Source organism: Rhinolophus sinicus, chromosome 5 (assembly GCF_057876585.1).
Source record: "Rhinolophus sinicus isolate RSI-liver-muscle chromosome 5, RSI-T2T, whole genome shotgun sequence".
NCBI classification, from domain to species: Eukaryota; Metazoa; Chordata; class Mammalia; order Chiroptera; family Rhinolophidae; genus Rhinolophus; species Rhinolophus sinicus.
In genome coordinates, this window is record NC_142505.1 from 71,489,841 (window position 1) to 71,495,871 (window position 6,031).

The window sequence follows — 6,031 nt, forward strand, 5'->3', positions numbered from 1 at the left end:
CCACTGTTGGTGGTTGGGTCTGATAGCCCCATCGGGGGCCGGTTTGACTCATGATTTGCAAGTGACGCCAGGGGTGGTGGCTGAGTGGCCACCACAAGTGACTGTAGTATACAGAGGTCCCGATACCGGGATGATTTTGCGAGGGAACTATGTGCTCTCACTATGGCCTATTATGGGGTCCCCTGTTCTGTTACATGTTGAAACTATGCAAGGGACCCCAGGTACTGCCATAAAGGTCTGGTACCACAAACCGGGAAAGGTGCCAGTGGCAGCAACCCTCCTTTCCCAGGACAAGAAGCTAGCATGTATCCTCCCAGATGGGAGGGATTTGCCATTGTTGGTTCCTAAGACTACCATTTCTTTTCGTCCGTAGGTGTCAGTAGGCTAATATGGCACAGGGACCCTCGCGGAAGACGCTTGTCACCTAGATTGTGAGGCGAGAACCTGTAGGGGTGGAGTGTGGGGACAGAGCCCCAGAAAGTAGTTTACAGGCTCTCGGCCTCACGTGGAGGAGTGCTGGCTCGGGTAGTAGATGGCCGTCAGCTGTGGCTGATTGGCCGTCAGCTGTAGTCAGTTAGCCAATTAGCCGCTAATATAACTGCTGCGGCTACGGAGGAGAGTGGAGGAGAGTGAAAGAGAGTCGTCGGTGGGTTGCAGACAAAAGGGACAGCAGGTCGCACGTCCAGTGAACCCAGCCTCCAGTGAGACCGTAGTGGTATGACTCCCCTACCTATGGCTCCGTGGGTGTTCCTTTTTGGCCTCACCATATCCTGCGTTCTTGTATGGGGAGCGGGAGCAGAGACCCCGCAGGCCGCCCCGTGCGACCATTACCCATCTTTTTCACTTTTAGGATCCCACAGACTCTCAATGTGGAGTTGACCTGACTTTTTTTTTTCTTTTTAACACTAGGAGATAAACAACCTCCTGGTACTTCACCCTTCGGACATCCTGTAGTGAGGTAGGCAGGGAACAAGTCTTAAAACTGAGTTGCAGGGGATAAGGATTCAGCCCCACAGAAAAGAGAGTCTACAGTGGGGTGAAGGTATATTTGGGAAGGGGAGTGTCATGCGGGAGACCCTGCTCGCTGCACCATTTGTCAGGCGGGACGGCCTGCGGGGTCTCTGCTCCCACTCCCCATACAAGAACGCAGGATATGGTGAGGCCAAAAAGGAACACCCACGGAGCCATAGGTAGGGGAGTCATACCACTATATTCTCTCTAGCGGCGGCACTATACTCTCACTGGAGGCTGGATCCACACTGTCCGCAAACCGCCATCCACGCTTGCCAGCCCAGCCGCCATATTCTTGCTAGCCCCATTCTCTTTTCCCCTTCTTTCCTCTCTCTCCTCCGCAGCTGCAGCAGCTACACTAGCAGCCAATTGGCTAACTGGCCACAGCCGACGGCCAATCAGCCACAGCTGACGGCCATCTACTACCCGAGCCAGCACTCCTCCACGTGAGGCCGAGAGCCTGTAAACCACCTTCTGGGGCTCTGCCCCCACACTCCACTCCTACAGGCTCTCGCCGCACAATCTACGCGACAAGCGTCTTCCGCGAGGGGCCCTGTGCGAGGAGCCTGGAGGTGAATGCAATATCCTGGACACAGCCAGGCTCTCTGGGCACAGCCAGGGTTTCTCAGGGCACCACCAGTACTTCTGGGCACGGCCAGACTTCCTGGACTTCTTAGGGTACCATCTGTCTTCCCGGACACAGCCAGGGTTTCTCAGGGCACCACCAGTGCTTCTGGGCACGGCCAGACTTCCTGGACTTCTTAGGGTACCACCTGTCTTCCCGGACACAGCCAGGGTTTCTCAGGGCACCACCAGTACTTCTGGGCACGGCCAGACTTCCTGGACTTCTTAGGGTACCACTAGTTTCCCCGGGCACAGCTAGGATTTCTCAGGGCACTGCCACTCTCTGTGGGCACAGCCACACTTCCTGGACACAGCCAGGGCTCTCAGGGCACTGCCACTCTCTGTGGGCACAGCCACACTTCCTGGACTCAGCCAGGGCTCTCAGGGCACTGCCACTCTCTCTGGGAACAGCCCGACTTCCTGGGCACAGCCAGGGTATCTTCAGGGCTCAGCCAGACTTCCTGGACTCAGCCAGGGCTCTCAGGGCACTGCCACTCTCTCTGTGCCTCTCAGGGTACCCTGCTGGAACAACAGCGACTCACAATCAAGGTGCTTACATATTCTCAATGGCGGCCAGTTAAGAGACAAAAGCAAATATCCCCCAGTTCCACTAACAACAGTTCCCAAACAAACAGTCAAGCGGTCCATTAAATTAGGGATGGAAGGCAATTCCCCATAGTCCACAGTCATTCACCAGGGCTGTCCTGGGGGTGAGGGATGACCTTGACTTCACCCTCATCTCCCACGGAGGACTCAGCAAGCGTTACCTCCTGGGACTACAAGTCCTGCATCCGGGCTGCCTGAGCAGGAACTTCCCAGCCCACAGGGCCGCAACGACCTTCGCTTTCTCCGGCCTGTGCTGGTTGGGGAACCGTCCACATCTTTCCACCTCTCCGCGGGGCTCCATCTCTCCAGCAGCTGCATGGCTTTTCCTGTGCTGGTGGGAGAAACGTCCACGTCCTCCCACCCCTCCACGGGGGTCCAGCTCTCCAGCAGCTGCTTCTCCTGGTCTTCCTGACACTGAGTGTTCATATACACAAACTGCTCCACCGTCCTTTGGAGAGCTTTGGCCGGCACCATACCCTGCTCGCTTGTCGGAGCCTGCCGACGAGACGAACGGTTCCTGAAGTGGGGAGTGAGGATTGAGAAAAAAATAGACAAGAGACAAAGATGGGATCGGGAGGGCGAGCAGTTCTAATTAGACTGCAGCGCCTACTTTATTTTTCAGCTTTCTTTTATACACACAGAAACAAGAAGGTTACATAAAGCGGCTGAGGCAGCAAGTACAGATTAGTTATGTTTTCTCAAAGTTTGGCCCTGACTGTTCTTAGACCTTCTGATATTTTCCCATTCCCAGGGCAGCAGGTGTCTGTTTGTTCTTTATGCTTATCGGAGTTCCCCTTAGCGATCCTCCCAAACTCTGCTTGAAGTTACATTTTCTTAACCCTTAATGCTCCGGCTCCCTACACTCGCTGCGCCATTTGTCATGCGGGAGACCCTGCTCGCTGCACCATTTGTCAGGCGGGACGGCCTGCGGGGTCTCTGCTCCCACTCCCCATACAAGAACGCAGGATATGGTGAGGCCAAAAAGGAACACCCACGGAGCCATAGGTAGGGGAGTCATACCACTATATTCTCTCTAGCGGCGGCACTATACTCTCACTGGAGGCTGGATCCACACTGTCCGCAAACCGCCATCCACGCTTGCCAGCCCAGCCGCCATATTCTTGCTAGCCCTATTCTCTTTTCCCCTTCTTTCCTCTCTCTCCTCCGCAGCTGCAGCAGCTACACTAGCGGCCAATTGGCTAACTGGCCACAGCCGACGGCCAATCAGCCACAGCTGACGGCCATCTACTACCCGAGCCAGCACTCCTCCACGTGAGGCCGAGAGCCTGGAAACCACCTTCTGGGGCTCTGCCCCCACAGGGAGTCACTCTAGTCCTTAGGTGAACTGTCCCTCAACGCAGCACTGAGGCTATAGCGCCCTAGGGTTTCCCTACTTCACTCTGCATGGTTATGTCTGACCATTCTCCTAATGACACTGGTATTAGACCTGAGAGAGCTACGGTGGCTATTAACCATGAAAGAGACATTGTAGCTTCTGAAGAGCAGGGATCTGGTGTTGGAAAGGGAGTCACGCAGGGTCTCTGGTCCCGCTCCCGCATAAGAACACAGGAGGCCAAAAAAGAACACCCACGGAGCCATAGAAGGGGGAGTCTTACCACTATATTCTCGCTGGCAGCATCTGCCTCTCTGCAATCCGCTCTTGCTAGCTCAGCCACCATCTTCTTGCTAGCCCCCATTGTTTGCTAGCATAGCCACAGCAGTTATATTAGTGCCCAATGGCTCACTGGTTACAGCTGATGGCCATCCAGTCACAGTTGATGACCATTTACTAGCTGAGCCAGCACCTTTCCACGTGAGGCCGAGAGCCTGGAAACTGCACTCCTGGCTCTGTCCCCACATCTGGTCTGTTTCATTACCCTGAATCCCGGTGCCTGAAATACTGCAGGTGCGCAGTATTTATGAAAGTAGAGGAGCCAGAAGCCGACATTTCTGCAAAAGCAGGGCAGTTTCAGGGGAGAACTTTTTGGGGGTTAAGCTAATCTAGGAACCGTAACTTCCCTGGAAGGTCCATGACGTGGAGGAGCCCCGCCTAATCCCGGAGGACAGAGAGGGGACCCACCGCCAGTACAGAGACCCCTGGCCTTGCACAGGGACGACCGATCGCCGGTGCAGAGACTCAGACCTGGAATGTGGGGGAAATACCCCAAAGTGTCAGGGTTCTGATGTCGCAGAGGGGCAGCAATTTCAGTCGTCTCACAGCCCACGGGTTCCCCTGGCCTCAGCACTCCTTGCTGAAACTGAGGAGTAGCTAAAGTGCCTTTTACTACTTATCATTTCCAGATCTTGATGTCATGTATGCTTTGTCTGCCATAGTCCTTTTCTCCCAAATGGCAGTTCTAATGTTTAAAAAAGCCTGCTGACCCTGCTACCTGCGTGCCAAGAACTGGGAGAAGTCTGGGTCCTATCAATTAATCGCTGATGTTAAGACTACATTTAATAAGCTTCCGGCTAGGTGAGGCTGTTCTTTCACTGAACACTTCTGAACACCTTGCCAGGCACTGGCTGTAGGGCCTAAGTGAGGCTGGAATGGCATGTCTGGATGTGACCGGTTTCCCTGAGTCTAGACCAGTGGTTCTCAACGCTCCCTCCCCTGACATCTGACAGGTCTGGAGACATTTGTTGTCACAACTGGTGGGTGCTACTTCGATCTAGTGGGTGGAGACCAGGGATGCTGCTAAGTACCTGTCATTCAGGGTGTCATGCGGGGTCTCAGCTCCCGCTCCCCACACAAGGAGGCCAAAAAGGAACACCCACAGAGTCATAGATAGGGTAGCCACACCACTACACTCTCGCTGGCGGCTGGGTTAGAGACACAGGAAGCAGGAGCCACACTATCCGCAACCTGCCGGCCACTTCTCTGTCACCAACCTCACTTGCTAACTAAAGCGTGAGGTCCAGGCTCAGTGGGAGAGGAAGGAAGACTAACAAGTATCTGACCAATTGGGAAGGAAAACAATTAGGAGTTGACGGAACAGTGACCTCCATACAGCTAAAGGGCAGGTACAAGTGGAGTGTGCTTAACTGCATCAGGGGCTAAGAGCGCAGGTCATAGTGCAGTTGGAGTTGAGGATTTCAGGTATGTAGCAAGTCTGTGTGAAGATGAGGTCCCAGGTACAGCCAGCCACAGAATAGAGAGGAGCAAGGTTAAGTTTAAACAGCCTGACTTATAGTAAAGATAGGCTAGAAAGACACAGGTGAGACAGCCTATGCTCTCAGTTACGCTTGTGATTCCACCCTGATATGAGAGCTTCCACCCCTCGAAGGGGTGACCACCCTCAAGGGAGCACATAATCTTGTTAACTATCCTGTTCCTTGCTTTCTCCCACCTTCGTGTAATCTTCCATATGGCCCCTCCTTAATTCAAATGTGTCATTCTCCAGAGCATCTGAGATCTTGCTTTTCTGTAATGTCATCAGTTTGGCTCAAATAAATTCTTATAAAAATTCTCTACAGGTTGGACATTCTTACTTTGTTTTAGTAAGTCAGGTAGTCAGGTGGGCAGAGAAGGCACTGAGGCACTTCTCAGCAGGAGAAGGCACTGAGGTGCAAAAGACAAGGGTTTGCTGATAGATATCCAGGACACATGTAGGCAGGATGATCCTCACCCTCAGGCAGTTCCTAAACCAAGTAGCCAATGAGGCCACTTGGAAGAGTGAAGTGACTCTACATTTGGTGGTAGGTGAGCGGGGCCCTGCTGCTGTCCTGTAGGGGCCACGGTGGCACTGTACCAGTCCATGGCCTAGTGGCCCTTTTCCCTCATCTGGAGAGA